Raw genomic sequence first — 18,279 nt, 5'->3', positions numbered from 1 at the left:
TGTGTTGGAGTGAATTCATTAGTCTCAGTGCACCACAAGGTATAACAATCACACATTACAAGCAATCAGGATGTTTTGTGGAAATATCCCAGAGAAACTTATTACTGAAATGCTATGCAGCCATGCAGCAAGCAGTAGACAATATTACATATCATGGATCCTCTGGCTTAGGGATATGCCTAAAGTGAGTGAGCAGAATAGTACTGGTGCTATGATGGAGAAAGATGAACTGGTTGCAGTTACAGAATAGCAGAATATATTGATGGTCTTATGCAATATCTATATTTGGCTGTAGACTGAATAGTGTCTTAGAATTAATTGTTGAGTGAGTTGATTGTAGCTTAATAGGATTTTGTTTATTTTACAAGCTGTATGTGTGCTTAGCTTGGTGCTACGCTACCTAGCCAACTGCTGTACGTGTGCTTAGCTTGGTGCTACGCTACCTAGCCAACTAAGTGTGTATAATGTAAGTGTGTATAATGTAAGTGTGTATAATGTAAGTGTGTATAATGTAAGTGTGTATAATTATACTTCTTTAATATATACATGGCTACACAGCTAGGCTAGCTAACTAACTACAACAAAATATTCAGTTATAAAGATAGCTAGCTGGAACAGCATACACTTGGTTCACCATATTATCATGTTATAAGGTTGCCTGAATTAAATTTTAGGCTTTGGTTTAATAGAATTTGGTTTAATGATTCTTAACACTGTGGTTAGTTAATATATCACTGTAGGTTGTCATTATAGCACTGTGGCTTTCTATACAGAAAACTAGACAGTTGGCAGTTCTGTACAGTAAATGTAGTACTAGTGGTCCCTTTGATCTTCTTGCCCAAAATTCTTTACTGAACATAATTTGCAAGGTATACGGAGTCAAGGTATGGTCCTTTCATTGGTGAACAGAGGTCCTGGATTGACATGCTAGTCTGAAACTTTACTACAGTTTACAAAAAGGAAAGAGATTGCAAAATTGCTGAGATACCTGATGAATAAGTGTGTGTGTGTATTTACCAACATACCATGTGCACTTGCAGATTATTAATGCCAAGGATGCAGATATGCTACATACACGAAAGATGATAATGCTGGCTACGTCACTGTGATTGGATTTAACAAAGCTGTATTTAGGGTGACAACTGAACATATTCCAGATATTGTCGAAACAGTTTGCACAGAATTCCTCACCATGAAAAGCATTAGCGCAACCGATCAGTTTCAAGAAGGCCTTAATGTTCTAAGTATAAGCAACCTTATAAAGGTTCATCGGATCAGTTGGAATATATGACACCTACGACATATCACTTCTGCGGTGTGCACTAATTAATTGTCACTTCCGAAATGGGATTGTGTGCATGCTGGCATACATCACGTGATCCTTGGTACAAATGATTTAATATGTCTCTCTTGGACATTGGTCCAGTGTTGCTTGGTGGAATAGGAGAAATCATAGTGTTACTTAGGCAGCATTATCTCTTGGCCTCACAATGTACATGCACAAGGTATACAATGTATTACTTGCTTACTAGTAGCAAACTTGATGCATAGGTGTGGACTACGTATGGAGGAAAGACCCTGAAATAATGTGTCTGATGAGGTGGTGCAGACAATGTAAAGGGCAGAAATGCATGAGAGGGTAGTTTCTTCTCAAAATCAAAATTATCATTGCAAAAGTGGCTATTTATACTCCAGTAACTGATGTCATTGATGATGCTGAGATTGACACTCGTACTGGTATAGACATATACCAGTGGCTACGAGAAGTATGCACTACAAAGCTATTGCAGGCACCAATTATTCTCAGGGGACCAGGGACTATTGTCCAAGTTGATGAAAGCTTGTTTCGTCATAAACCTAAGGTAAGACATGTAAACAAAGTTTAACATATTGATATGAAGTTTATTATGCACACAGAACAAGAGGACGACACACCCAACAGCCAATTTGGATTTAGGATGGTGGATAGATACATCATATGTTCCAGCTCTTGGGTGCATTGAGATAGTCCAGCGAATAAATACTGTGACACTATTGCCAATTAACATTATCAATACCCTTGTGGCTCCTGGCACTGTGGTTCACAGACGAAAGGGCAGCTTATAACCGTATAGGATCACTACCAAATATATCTTCACACTCAACAGTGAATCACTCCTTCTAAACAATATCACAGTGCAACAGGAAGAGACCATCCAAGCAAAAGAGGTTGCCATTCAAGTAAAGGAAAGTCCAATACAAGAAATTTGTTTTAAGCCACCTGATGAGCCAAGATACCCTGCATTGTTGGAGCATTTCCTCTAAGAATTCTACTATTGCCACAATAAAGTTGACATGAAGTCAACCAGAAAGTTCAATGCCATTGAAATGCGCAAGAATTTGAAGAATGATGCAACCTGTATTCCCATAAAGCCAAAAGAATTTTAAATCTCAGCTGCTAAGAAAGTTAAATGTCATGGAAATCCAACATTATGGTCATTGTGTAACTTTGATTCTTTGTCATTTAGAACCTTACATCAACACTTCAGCAATATCAGTTTCATATAGTGGTCTATTTCATGTTATCATGTTTAAGTTGTTGTTTTCAGAGAAATGAAAAAGGTAAATAAATGAATCAACTCTAATACTAGCTCTATTTTCTCTATCAGCCGCAAACAATTGACTTGTCTTACTTATGTTCAAAACATGATGGGAATAGGAAGAGACATGATGGGAATAGGAAGAGGCATGATGGGAATAGGAAGAGACATGATGGGAATAGGAAGAGACATGATGGGAATAGGAAGAGACCAGCTGTTGTTGTCAGATTCTCTGTACACGTACGCTTATAATTATCTGTCATTAATGACTGACCCTCTCTTGTATAGCAAAATAACATTTACTTGGGGAATTAGTTTCAATATTATGTGCAGTGATATTAATAAAAAGAAAAAAATTAGTTACAAAAAAAATCCTGCTTTTACTTGACGCTTTCACATATTATACTACAGCAATAATCAAAAAAATATTAAATACTGTGATATTAAGTTTCAAATTGTATCATGACATTTAGCTTCTACACTATCATCATGGGTTTAAAATACTTGTAAATGACTACTATATAGTTCTTCACAAGAAGTAATCAGCAATGATTAGTTGTAGATTAGAAAGTCTAGTAATGATTAGGCTTTAACGACATCTCATGTAACATAACCTACAGAGATTGCAATTTACAGAATCAAATCATGTGCTTAAAAAACAAAAACAAAAAAAAATGAAACATAGTGAACTGGTTAAAGACCAGATGGAGAGAAAGTACACACCTATGGAGAGAAAGTCCTAGTTGATGCCGCTCTAATGGAATCACTGAAAGAGCAATGGGATTACTTTGGAGTGTTGCATTTAGTGATCGTAAATCACACCACCCAGTTTTTCACAGTTGGTTTTTACAGTGTAAAGCTGAAGACTTTTGTCACTGTATGCTGGGCTCCCTTAGGGAAGATATTGGGTTAGGTTCACCACCAAAGATTTTCTATACTAACGACAGCGAATCAGTCAATGCTTTGTAAAAAGAATGTCTTGGATACAAGAAGCATCAATGGGCTTTATTTAACTCAAAAATAAAGGAAATGGTACAACAGAAACAAGAAGTTGAGAAGGCCATTATTGGATATGACCAGTACCAATTACGGCCACAGTTCTCCTATTTGGCTGTTGTACAGGAGAAGTGGTTTAGAATGACACATGAGCAATGTCAGCAGTTTGTAAGGAAGTTTCATACAGCTACAATCCATCACATGAGAGAATCTACTGTAGCTGCCAATACCAGTAGCAATGCAGACATCCAACCTTGAATGAACCCAGCTCATCTGCTGAAGCTGTAGGGAAACTAAGCACAACTACAAGTCCCTCAGTTTTACTAGATGAAGCAGCTAGTAAAATTAAACTTCCGTACACCACACTGGAAGGAATATGGAGGAAAGCTACTTTAATAACAATTGAAACTAATGCTGCTGTGTTTGCTCCTTGACTTAGCAAGATGGTTAAGTCCAAATCAGGATCAGCCCCACACTTGGTAAAGATTTCCAATTGTTAATACCTATGTGACAGTCATTGTCTACAGTTCAAACCAGTGAACATATGTAGTCATGGTACTACTCCTAATTTAATGAAATTTGGCCTCACATGGAATGCTTCCTGGAGCTGGTCGCAAGGATAGTAAAGCACCACAAAAGAAGGCTAGATCAAAGTAGGTGCCATCTGATGAGAACCATGTTGCATTGAACACTAGTGTGACATACAGATACTGCTATGGAGACAAGACTGTATCTTCTACTGGTCTTGTCTTATCAGCCACCGTCTTCAACTGCTACTACAATTCAACAGTCCTACTACCATCAATCAATGGATAATAGTTCGGATCCTGTGTTGTGTCCTCTAATTCATTATTTACAGTAACCACCTCATTCACCTTATCAGTCGTCATTTGTGCCATATGTACCCTATCAGCCATCTTATCCAAATCATCAACCACATATTCTTCAACTCACCAGTCACCCTCTTCACCAAATCCATCACATTGAATCAACCATCCAGATGGCTGCTTATCAAGGAACACCACACTAAAAGAGTAGCAATCCAGAAGTCTGTGTTAAAGTTGGTAATATCTCTATATGTAATGGATGTCGAAAGTCATTTATCAGTCAGATGAAGTTGTTATTCAACATGCAGAGTTTCGTAATTACACAAATCCTTGTACTGGTTTGTCTGCTTCAAAGTACGGCAAAGCCATTGCAGAGAAACTAAATTTTCCACAGAAACAACAACCTTGTCAAGAGTTTGCACTAGTACTAGACTATGTCGACGATGACTGTTAATTGTAAACAACTACTTATAACTGGACAATTCATTTAGGTTGTAATTATTAATAGTTACATTTAAAGTTTTGCTATTTAACAAGAAAAACAGCTTTTCTTTAAATAATACATAGTTGAAAGTGTTACTGTACAGCATAGTACTTTGATGAATTGACTCGCTGCTAAATATTGAGATATCAGATTATCGGTAGTCACATGACCTTGATGAGGAAATTTCGATGGAAATCCAGCATTTTTTCCCTGTATAATGACATTGTATTCTCTGTGTGTGTGTGCTATCTGACATCCACACCACTGGTTCCTCATAATCGAACATAACAGTTACATTATCTGCTCTAGAAGCACTCTTCCATCCACTGCCTCTTTCATCTTCATGAGCTTCTACAGACAAACTGTGCCCCACCTATCCCAGGTTGGCAGAGGTGGGATTTGCAACACTAATAACACACCCAGCTATACTTGTGACAAACGCCACTACCCTCAGTACAAGTCTTGAGTCCTACAACTCCTTACCTGCTTCCCAACCTGGGGTAGCCAGGTGATGTGTGCTAGGTGCATAATAGGATGTGACTTGAATTCTATAACAAGTATCCAGACAGTTGGTTCAGTTATAGCAGCTACATATTTCTTAGCACAAAAAATGCATTACTTGGCTGCTACTCTGAACCACTACATGTTATAATTCAAGATTAATCTATTCGAAGACCACCCATGTTTTCACATTCAGAATGTCTTGATTCTATTTAGTGCATATCATTTACTACTATTGTGCTGTGTTTCCAATTATTTTGTGTTTGGTAAAACATATACTGTGTGGAAGCTCCATGATACTTAGATACACTATACTAAGTGTCTATATTAAAAAAAAAAACTATACTAAGTGTCTAAATTAAAAAAAAACATAGTTTAGCACTTCGCTAGCTAGGACAGAAGCAATGAGGCAGTGTAATAATAATAGTAATGTAGTTCACAGCTTGTAACAGTACGATGGATCACCATAACAACCCATACAAGCCTCCAATTTGTCGTGACTACTGTTATTCTGCTATTCCTTATTCCACCTTTTACAGATTCCTGGTTTATATAATTAGTTTTACAAAATCAGTGAATGTGAATAAACATGCTTTCCTAGGTGTTAAATGTTTAAAAGAGTATTTATTATTGTCAGCAGTTGCCAGTTCTCCTAGTCTGTCACATATACCACTTGACTGTATTCATTTGTAGCATTATACACCTTTAATCATGGGGTAAAGTGCTAAGTGACCACACCTTTATAGTATAAGATCATCTTGTTATAGTGGTCACCTCTAATAGGCGCTAAGAAGAGTATTCTCATTGGAAAGAAGGGTATATATTGTGGGAATTATCATCAGACAGACTCATCAATTTATTACATACACCCACCGAAATCACTACAAGAGAAGACTAAATGCTAGCAGATTAACATCTTTTGAAGTTCATAAAATTGTGGGCATTGAAGATAACAGAACCGATCTTGCTTACATTGCTATACAGTTGGTAGAAAGTCACGTATCTCAAAAAAGAGATCTTTAAAACATTGTACACAATATGCTACATTGATGTGAAAGAGATACTGTAGTATAATATTAATCCCACCATCATGTATTGAGATGTAAAAGTCTTAGCAGCAAACAAAATGGTTTCTTCAAGTTGAAAATGAAATTGGAATGCAATATATTTGTCTTGTTAACGTTCTGTGTGAAGTATATGGTTATAAGATAGATTTAGAAGACATCATGCCAGAAAGTGAATTGGTTACAGTCTCAGATCAAAGTAGAGCAGACTATTTTGCAATAAAATGGGAATCCATACCTTTAAGTGTCAGAGGACAATAATTCAATAGCTTAAATGATGGGCTTAGCCTACCACTGAAGGAATAAAGCAGGGGGATGACTAAGCATATCAATGAATAAGTTCTTGTTCCCTTAGGGGTACACAGAATATGGGATACAAAAGTTAACATTCCCAACATACCAGTGTACACAACAAGACATTATTGATACAATATTACTAATAGCAAGAGTAAATAATGGAAGAGAGAGTATCCAACTGCATCAAAAACGAGCACTCAAGTAGAGAAGCCATCCTGTAGTGCTTTCAAAGGCAGTGTTGAATGAAGTAATAAACACCTGCTAGCTCAGACTGTTTGAAGTGTCCAGGCATGATTTGAAGTCAAACAGTCTTAGCTAGAAGGTGTTTATTACTTCATTCAACACTGCCTTTGAAAGCACTACAGGATGGCTTCTCTACTTGACATGCTCATTTTTGATGCAGTATATGGCAGTTGGATACTCTCTCTTCCATTATTTACTCTTGCTAATAGCCATGGAGAATTACTACTCAGACTAGAATGTCCAGGTCAGACAGAGTAAGTACCATTATGCAGCTACCTTAGACCTAGCTTAAACTAAACCCTCTGATGTGGTCTACGTGAAATACTGTCTATTAGATTATTACAATATTCTATGCAGATACAGTAGCTCACTGAACAGTTGGTCCAAGTAAGTACCACACACACACACAACTCCATGTACATGTAATAACACCTATGGTAGTATTCAGTATGAGTGGGCTAATCTCAGTTATTACCAGAGACTTAAGTTTAACAAGATTACAGTTTTATCGCATCAGCTAAAAAATCCACCACCATTATGACTTATTACTGATATCAACATCAGCACAGAATGGTACAAGGACTGATATCACTACCAATATCATGTACCACGGTAGTGGTACATAATAGGGATCAGGCAGAAATTTTTCAAAACACTCTAATAGAACGCACGCCAAAAGCAGCCTTCCGGGCTTTAGATTTTATTTCTAAAACATTCTAGACCTTTCTTTTGTGTTTACAACACTAGCCAACAAGTATTAAAAGTAAGGAAAATGGTTTTAGGTGTTTTTTAAAATTTTGAAAATGGTTAGATTCTCCATCTTCTTCTTTCTTTCTTGTTTCGCGCGCCTACAGCTCGTAGGAAGTAGATATCAGCCCTAAAAATGTATGGCGTATTTAAAAAACATTCGTACCCAGGTCTGTGTGGTATTAAAATCTTCCCTCTCTAATGCGATTGCGAGATATAGAGCAAGAATCACTCTTCGAGACGCCATTCGATCGAGAAGCCATACAGATGATAATATAGAATTGTTTAAAATTCCATTGCTTTAGCTCACAGGACTAAAATGCATCAAGTTGTACACTAAACATTAAACATAACTATTGTTCACTGAAACTCGGGTTTTAGACTTCCTTCATTACGAGACAGTGAAGGGGGTGTGGCCCGCACCTCGTCACTTAAACTATTACTGTACGCCTTTCGTGTATACTTTCTATTATATTCTTCAGCTGTTTACCAGCTAAGAGTCGACATAACAAGGCTTGTAAGCTATTGGAACACACTGGTAAATTTCGAATTGAAAAGGGGTGTGTCCCTTCCGTACGCGATTGAAAAATAAAAAGCGGGATACTCCGTATACTCAGCACTTTAATTGGAGTCGACCACGTTTTGTCAAGCGTGTGTTTTACTCGTGTTGAGATTTCGCACCGCTTCGTTGCAGTAAACGGTCACACTAGTGGATTTATCTACTCGTCAAAGGAAAGTGGTATTGTTTACTGTATTGTTAACTGTATTGTTAACTAATTGTTTATTAAACTTATTTATGTAATTGTTTATTGCCAGTTGATATTACAATGGGTTTCTTTATTAAACAATCATGTACTGTTGAACGTATATTTAAGAAGTAGTCCATGTGCATGGACATGAAAAAAATCATGAAACTAGTGGGGCAAAAAAATTATTAATTTTCAACAAGTAGAATAGGGATCAAAGATTTGATTTTGAAAAAAACTGCGTAAACAAGAAGTAATAGGGATGATAATCCACAAAATTCTATGCATCATCAGTTCAAAGCAAGTTATTTGAATAGTGTACACTCAATTTGCGATTCCTATTTCAACTTGTGGTTAAATTTTGTTAAAATGTTGAAATAGGAATCGCAAATTGAGTGTACACTATTCAAATAACTTGCTTTGAACTGATGATGCATAGAATTTTGTGGATTATCATCCCTATTACTTCTTGTTTACGCAGTTTTTTTCAAAATCAAATCTTTGATCCCTATTCTACTTGTTGAAAATTAATAATTTTTTTTGCCCCACTAGTTTATATAGGAATGATTTTCATACTGCACGGAATGGCGGGCCCAGTTTGTTGCTGCCAAGAGAATCCGAGGAGGATGTAAACACGTAGACATAATGGATTATACATTGATTTTGTGTGTTATCCGTGTGGCTGTTTAGCTAATTGTTTGCTTTATAAGTGCATGCTATGAGTAGCCATGTGATTCTAGTGTTGAAAAGTTTAATCAAAAATTGAGCAGTTATAGCACGATGACTTGCAGGATAACCAAGGAAACTTGCTGTACTACTTTCCCCACAAACCATTAAAATGCATAAAATATCAGTTAAGAGTTCATGGAAGTATACAGTGTATTTTCTGTCGTTGAATGTAATGAATTAGATAGAATATAAGCTCCCGCATGAATACTATATGTTGTCACGTGACAGGTAACGTTATTTTCATTATCACTATAATGAATAAAGTTTTTTAAACAGTTATCGGTTTTTTTCTTCTACATGTTGGAATGCAATTTTTTCAATGTGTTGGAAGGCTGTACACAATGTCCCATCCAGGAGTAGTATATACATTGCTAACCTTTGGAATTCCGACATGTTGGAAACATTTCCTTCACACTCCTCGACTTCCTTTAGTTTTGTTTTTTTGATGTACAACACAAAAGTTTCAGAGCTGGAGTAAGTAGCTATTAACCTTTGTGCTTCAGTAGCTAATTGTTAATTTTTAATACAGAGAGATAGTGCAAAAGAACACTGAAGTGATTGCCGTGAGTATAATTAGTGCATCCTTTCACAAGACATGTTGAAAAGGGCTCAACCATCTATTTATGCTCTAATAGTATATGATCAAGAGTACATAATATTTATAAATATTTATAACTATTATGTACATATGCATGCATGGCTAAAACAAAATTATAAAAATTAATAGAATTAAAAGGGGAAAAAAGTTGATGTGTAATTATATACATAAAAATAACCCCCCTCCCCAATTTGATGTCATTGTGTTTGGTGAAATGGTAGCAGCAAAATATAGCTTCAGTCAAATGTTTAATTATAGTCTGAATGCAGTTTACAAGTCAGGGTCGTCAACAGGTAAGAAAATGAAATTGATAACATCAGCATTTGCAAAAATAAACAAATTAAATGAGAAAGAAGTTCAGTCACAGTGGGTGATATTGACTTGATTACCAGTAAATTTGAAAGGTTAGATGTGCTGTTTTATAGCCTTGCATATATGTATATCTATTGCTTAAGCTTTCTTGCACTCGTAGCTTCTGACAAAATATAGAGCTTTGGAAATTGACCAAATGGCGAATGGTCACAGTCCAGAAGGTTATAGTAGGCATTACCATTGGTGGAATGGACTTAGAGGTCTAGTATTTAATACCAAGGCAACCTATAGGGCCGGTACATATATGTATGACCCAAGACAGAATGGCCACAGCCTAGAGGACTGCCTATATGTACAAACAATGATGGAATAGTCACTGTCTGTAGGTATGTCCAACGATGGATTGGTCACAGCCTGGAGTGCTGATACATATATGACCAGAGATGGAATGGTCACAGCTTGGAGTGCTGGTATGTATGATCAAAGATGAAATGGCCATAGCATGGAGCTGGTAAAGATAGAATGGTTACAGCTGGAAAGTATATTGGTTGCTGTTCAAGGCACTGTTATAGAGGAAGTGGTCATGGTCTTGTTACCTATGACAAAAGGATCTCACTTTGAGGCTTACAACCTGAATGCCAAGAGGTTTTGGAAAGGTGTCAGTAAGCCAGCATATTGTATACTCCATATTCAACATATAGTATACTCCATATTTCTGTTATAATTATTATGTAGTGATAAAGGCACACACAGCCACTATGGGCAGTTATTAAGGAGCTAAAGGTCCTGTAGTGCAGTAAAGAAATATCCGGTTGTTTACAAGCACGCAGAAGCCAGGTGGCAGTTACAGTATAAGACAATGGGAGATGTGGTTCTTTTGTCAGATTCACACATAGTTAATTGTTTGCTTGTTTAGTATTCTGCAGGTTTCTTAAGATCTGATGAGATTATACACAGCAAGTCAAGTTATGTTCTAATGTTCAGGCAGCAAAATGTAATCTTCAGAAGAAAGGCAGATAAACCCTCTATCACAGGTGTACCAAATCATATGTGGCTGATAGACATCAGTGGCTAGATGATATAATAATTCTAAGGATGAAGAGTAGATTGTCTTTCACCAAGCAACTAGACTTATAAATTCAAGTATTACTGTAATGCTTTCTTTGCCACCCTGGTGTGTGTTAAAGTCAGTTCATTAATAGCAGCAGCCCATGTTTGGTGGCACACAACCCAATGTGGTGCTGTGTTGTGGTTGGTTGAAAAAGGTAATAGTACAATGAGGGGAGTGTATAAACAGTGAAATGGACTACTGGAATGGTGGAATATTGGAACAGAATCTTTTAAAACTGCAGTATCATTTTTTACATCCAAATAAGTACAACTCCTTCCCTTAAGTATGAAACAAAAAAATAGGATTGCCCATTGAAGTCAGCTCATGTAGCATACTTTTCCTCACCACAAACACTTGTATGACTTATAACTCAATATTTTATTATTTGTCTGAACTAACTGTCATAATGAAGGTTCACTTCAGTGTGCAATGTAGTACTGCCACAGTTGCAAGATAGTCCCATTTCACTTTACCCAAGCATTTTTGCTTAGGCTAACACCTCGTACAAGCCCTGGCTAAAGTTGATAATAAACAACTGAATACTTTATTATACAGTGAATGTACTTTTACAATGCACACATGTAATCAACTAGCTGGTAACAAAGGTTAAGTCAGGAGTCTTCTTGGTATTCTCAATAAACTTCTATTGTGCATGTTCATAACTGACTTTACAGTACATTACATTGTTAAACTTTGTCTATGGTGAGGTGAAGTATGCTAAAAGAACTGACTTCAAGGGGAATCCTATTTATTTGCTTACTTAAGGGGAGAAGTTGCACTTATTTGGATGTAAAAACTGATATTGAACTTTAAAAAATTCCATCCACCACTGCAGTAGTCCATTCCACTGTTTATACATTCCCATATGATGAGGGAGTTAAAAGTTTGTTGGTGCCTAATTGTCTGGATTACACAATGGCACAATGTAATGAAGCTAAACCACTACCACACAGGCACAGAATACAGTAATGAATGCATGCACATGTTAATACAGTGGAACCTGTCTAAGCTGGTCACCTTTGGGCCAAGATTTCTTGGCCTTAATAGGCAGGTGGCTGATTTAGACAAATGGATCAGTGTACAAACTTCTCACTAGGGGAATTTAAAGCTGGTCTTTTTAAAGAGGTGTCCTATCTATACAGATGGCTGCTAAGACAGGTTCCACTGTATAGTGAAACAACTCAAATTCTAAATAAATACTTGTATACTAGCTACTCATCGACACCTATTGCACTTGTTGTAGCTATAATCATAAGTGTTCCCAGTTATACAAAACTTGATATACAGCTAGATGAACTAACATCAACTACTATTATTCTAGTTTTTTGTATCTAAATCAATTGACAACGTAAACTGTATAGCATACGGTACAATTTTTACTTAAGATATGCCATTATAACTAAGGCTGCTCCAAATAAATTCTGTTTCCCATTCCCATCCCCCTCTCAAGACAGTCCATTTCCATTATGAGATTGGCAGTTATGAATTTATTTGGAGTGGCCTAAACAAATCACACACATGCATGCACAGTAGGTTAAGCACTGAACAGCATGTACACACACACGTACGCACGCACACAGTGTTGTAGCTACCCAGACTGTTGTTTCCTTCTGTATTTGGGTGGACAAAAAAGGGTCTGGTGTAACTCCAATGCAATTTCGTTCTGAACCCCTAGGTTCTGGGGGAGGGGGGTGTATCCATTCACTGGACTGGACTGGACTCGCATAAAATTTGCTCAAGCACATTTTTTCAACCACAAACACCTTTTCAACCACTGAAAGTGACCAGTTACCACACATGGGGCTAGGGCTCTCCATGTCTTGTCATATAAAAAAAAACAAAAAGGTACAGTCTATAAATTTAAAATTATTACGGCTTTATTAAGGCTATGTTTGAAAAAAGTGCTATAGTTTTAGTGGTCCATTTAATGGTACGACTTTGTACTCTTGTTACACTCACTGCATTTTAATTTTTTTTTTTGCAAATATGTGTAACCTTACCTCCCTACTTGAAAGTGCATGCATTGGGAAACATAAATGTACCACTGTGCATTCGTTGCTATTTACAAACATTGTAAACCGAAGAGCTGAAGTGAATGCATGCACAGGTTCCGATAGGTGATTTGTATGATACAGTACCATAATGTAATTGCATGGTGTAAAACGTATATGCATGGCATGCTATTTACAAAAGACAGACATGCTGCATTAACAGTGCTAGAAATATTGCTAGCAGTAGACAAATTATTTTTGATAACAAAAGTTTTAGTGCAATTTTTGTGATTAATGTACAAGTTTTATGTCTCGTGATGAATTTCTAAAACACTTTTTAGTTAAATGTGGCTATAAAAACATAAAATCTGAGTCCAGTAGTCCAGTCCAGTGAATGGATACATCCGTTTCTGGGAATTGTTTGAAGGATTGTAAACAAGCTGCAAACAAAGCAAAACTTATGTTCTTGTGTTTCATGTGCCTGTTGCAGAAACTACTCATTAGCTGCAGCAGGTACAAGCTTAGTCTCGTGTAGCCAGACCGCTTTTTTCAGTATATTGGGTGGGGAAAAAAGGGTCTGGTGCAACTCCAATAGCTGTTTACTTCTGAGCCGTCCCCACATTCCGGGGACGCTAATTGAATAACATTGGTCACAAAGGAGGTGCCATGACGTCAGTAAAACTATGAAGTATTCCTACACTCCTGCTCCGGTTGTGAGTCTTGTTACACGATGAGGATTAACTTTCAAGACGCTATAAAAGAGACATCGGAGCAAATTAAGATTCGTTTAAAGGATAAACAGATCTCTAGTTAACTTACTGACGTCATGGCACCTCCTTTGTGACCAATGCTATTCAATTAGCGTCCCCGGAATGTGGGGACGGCTCAGAAGTAAACAGCTATTGGAGTTGCACCAGACCCTTTTTTCCCCACCCAATATACGGAAAAAAGCGGTCTGGCTACGCGAGACTAGTACAAGCTAGGAGCAAGAAAACATTGCATTGTTTGTACCGGCTTATTTGCAAGCCTTAAAATGATCCCCAGGACTTGGGGATCCAGCTGTTGGAGTTACACCAGACCCTTTCCCTCCGCCCAAATACAAAAAAGGGAAAAAGCGGTCTGGGTAAGAGACTACACACACTCGCACCTTCTCCATCCACCAGTCCTCGCACCAGTCAGTCTCAGAGTCTACTGACGTGTTAAGCCGGGTTCTCCAAGCACCAACCTTAAAATTTCGTACAACGCATTGCTAAGGACTTCAGACCATTAGGACCTGGCCTTCTTCCAAGGGGTCGCCTTCTCCCTATAAAGAAATAAAGAAAGGAAAAATAATGCTCTGCCCTTTTGACAAATCGAAACTAGCTCAATACATAAAATCAGTTTACAAGAATCAGAGTAAATACACATCGCGCAATTAACAGCAACTTACTACAGCGGCTATCCGTTGCAATTAGCCATACACGCTCGATCCTGAGCTACGCACATAATAAACGTAAGATTCTGAGAAATAAAGTTCCGGTCTTCTCTTCATGTTTTATATTCACCTACCAACTTCCTGTGACGTAATGTTGTGATGATGCAATAATTAACTTGACTGATTGACATGGCTGACCCAGTATTACACATTTCATACTGTATACCAGTATACTTCAGTCTTGAATAACTGGTCATGGTAGTCTTGAATAACTGGTTATGGTGCTGGTGTTTTATATAGTTTCATGGCTGGTTTCTTTTCCATGCGTATGGTACAAGCAGTATATTAAGGCTAGCTATCATCAGTGTTCAATTATACACCATATAGTTCAAACTAAACTTTATATATCCACCACTACTACTACTTATCTTGTATATACCATCTAGCCATCAGTAAACATGCACCTTTGCTCAATGTGCAGTGCTACCATCAGTTTAGAAGAGAGTCGTTTACACACTGCATGGTGCCTAGTTGCCATTGTGTGATCAAGGTTGGAAGGTGTGATACACAAAACATACCAACCTTCAACGCTTGTTTACTGAGAACTATACATCCCATTTGTAGCAATTACACCACCATGAATTTACTACTAGATATATTGAGAATATATTATGAAGATCACACATATATGGTGACCTTTTTACTAAGACTGTAAGACTGTATTAGGTAGTTATAGGTATAGGTCACATGACAAACATAATAGATCTGTAAGGTGTATATCATATAGTCAGGGTCATGTTAACCACAGCACTTACTAATTATGATATAACTTGTTTGATTGTGTTTCTCTTCTGTGTTTATGTAAAGCTTTAGTGATAACAATTTGCTACTGTAGATCTTAAACTGACAGGAAAAATTAATACATGAATAGCTAACCACCATGAGAACTTTTCCACATAAAATACACATGTGATTGTGTGTTGCATGGTTAAAAGCCCATCACGATAATATCACCTCATTACATTTATAGTGATCATGTCAGATTGGTCCCAAAGGTTAGCTCATGACGTTATATTAACTGAGAGAAAACCATCACTGATGAAATGAAGACAATTTTGTACAACATACCTCTGACAGGTGTGACCACATGGCATGAGAGTGGGTATAAAAATAATTACAGTGGACAAAGTATGTAAAATTAATTTATATTAGTCAGATCCAGCCACTCTTTACAACCCCTAGCCATATCCTCAGAGGGTAGGATACTATGGTAGGCAGAATGATAGTAGCCATGTTGAGTAAACCTTAATTAAGGTGTATTTCATAACCTCATACCTCAATATAGTGACCAGGTCCCAAACACATATATAGCCAAGAGCTCAATAAGACAAGTTACCTCATTAATTGTAGTGGACCAGGTTCCCAAACATGGCTACCACATGATTTTAACCTCTTAAAAATATAATCCACTTCATGTGTCAATTATGGAAGACCAGCAGCTTGACAGAATGTGGAGTATGCATATGTGTTGTCTCAACAGCCACCCTGCTGAGTGACACTGGTAAATAATCACTTCAAACTCAATGCAGAACATAAACAAGTTATGTCACATTCTAGATGTGAAATTGTGGTTTCAGCCATCTTCTGTTCCATTCACTTCAATACCACCACAAGGATCAGAGCGTTAAATGGAATGGAATGGCAGTTTTCCAATGGCGGATCCAGGATGGGGCATTTGGGGCAAATGCCTCCCCCCTCCCACCATGTGGAGGAGACATAGCTACTTCTGAAGCTTTATGCCAGGCCAAGATCAGCTTATGAAACTCATGACATAGCTATGCACATTTTACTAGCATTTATTACGAATTCACCTGAAACTAAAATGAACCTTCGTGCATACTAAGCGCCTCTAAAAACAATTATCGTGCTACTGTTGTTTAAGACATTCAGGGCCTTTTGTACAGCTTTAAAGACTTCACAGCCATCTGTGAAGGTCAAAATGGTAAAAATCAACAGTGAGATACTACTAAGAGTATTATTTGCTGCTCCAATTAACAAGAGGATCTGGCTCCCCTAACCACCTTAAACTTGCCTGTTTGTGTCCCTCCCCTTGCCAGGTCCTGGATCCGCCCCTGTTTTCACTTAGTATACCTCTTTCAATAGTCATTGCAGAGGACGTTATAAATTATAGTTCGTTGCCAATATTGACATTCATTACTTGACCTCACCAGATAATAGCTCCTTTAGTCGTCAGTTACTTTTAGTTTCATGGACATGCCATTTTTGTACAGCCAATCATATGAGGTATTGCTGTACTACAAATCAGATATCACTCTGACTTGTCTAGTCATGTGACACACACACAACTGATCACAATAAACCATCTCATGGGGATACAATCCAAAACAACAAGACAGCAGCAATCTAAACATGAATAAAATGGTCTTTATATAAAGAGGTAGTTTGTTAGAAGGTGGTCTTTATAAATAGGTGACCACTTAGTGAAATTACCTAATTACTGTTATCTTCCAAGGTGAAATCCTGTATCTTTTACGCATGTAAAAAAATTACAACTGATTTTAAAAATTTACAACTTCTTTTCATTGCTTTAAAAAATCATTCCAAAAATTTCTTGTTGCCAATTAGCTATGTCAAAGATATAGCTTTGGCTCCAAACTTGACTTGGATAGAAATAGCTACTTCCAAAATGTTTACACTAGCAACCATTTAAGCATCTATCACCAAGGCTATACGCTCTCACGCCTAACCCTGTTTCTCACTTTCAGCTTAGTTCTCACGCATTCCTCACACCTGATTGTCTTCATAATTGGCCTTGTGCTTATTTATGTACCTTGAGCATGCAGTGACTTGTTAAGTTTTTGGTCTTCACTACCAAAAATCCTGGAGGTGCACATGATTCTAGTCCACATTGCTGATAGTGTTTGTGGTCTCACTCCTAAAATTGTTGACAGGTTGGCATCTCTGTCATCACACTAAACTTACAGGCTGCTTTTGTTCCCATTATACATACCATTTGTAATTAGAACAACTAGCGGCTTCTACCCTGTATAACAATACCCAGCTTTGTCGCCGAACTCTACCATATATACACAGCATGGATTCGAAAAATTAACTGTGCATGTGTAATACATAGCTCAAAATAACACACAATCACATGATAACATCAAAACTAAGCAAAGGTAAATTCACTACTGAATATATATACATCTAAATCATGTAAACTTTCTGGACTATTGATGCAGGGTCCATATTACAAGTTTCACTGTGCCATCAAACTATACGCATGATGGTGACAGGTGCAAGGCTATATATAAGATGGTTAATCTGTATCTTGAACTTTAATTAGACTGCACATGTACTCTAATAATACAATCACTGATTACTGACCGTTCTGTTAGAGTAGCTATCTCTAGTGGTGCTGCTACCCCAAACATATGCATACTGACAGACTCAGACCTCTCAACTCTCACGGTTCACCGTGAGACTCAAGTTTTTTAGCCTTTTCTCAAGGTCTCACGGTCAGCTACCAATTTCTCAAGGTCACGCTCCGGATCTCAAGAATTCTCAAGGTTTTCGCCTGTAAATAAAACTAAAACCCACAATTCGATGAAATATAAAA

At 37.3% G+C, this 18,279-nt stretch overlaps 1 long non-coding RNA gene across 2 annotated transcripts in view; it reads right to left on the bottom strand.

The window, feature by feature from the left end:
* The window catches only part of LOC136244922 (uncharacterized), a 53,433-nt gene extending 35,176 nt beyond the window's left edge, over positions 1-18,257 (bottom strand). Inside the window, exons 1-2 of one of the 2 annotated variants that reach the window (XR_010695652.1) lie at positions 18,048-18,257; positions 14,373-14,528 (exon numbers count right to left, since the gene is read on the bottom strand). This is a non-coding gene — a long non-coding RNA (uncharacterized lncRNA). Of the gene's footprint in view, positions 1-14,372; positions 14,529-14,654; positions 14,734-18,047 lie in introns of those variants that run through there. The other variant, XR_010695651.1, reaches the window with a different exon arrangement.
* Between the last annotated feature and the right edge of the window lie 22 nt (positions 18,258-18,279).

Source organism: Dysidea avara, chromosome 14 (genome assembly GCF_963678975.1).
Source record: "Dysidea avara chromosome 14, odDysAvar1.4, whole genome shotgun sequence".
Taxonomy (NCBI): domain Eukaryota; kingdom Metazoa; phylum Porifera; class Demospongiae; order Dictyoceratida; family Dysideidae; genus Dysidea; species Dysidea avara.
Note: the sequence above shows the minus strand (reverse complement) of the source record. Positions and strands in the feature narration are given on the sequence as shown.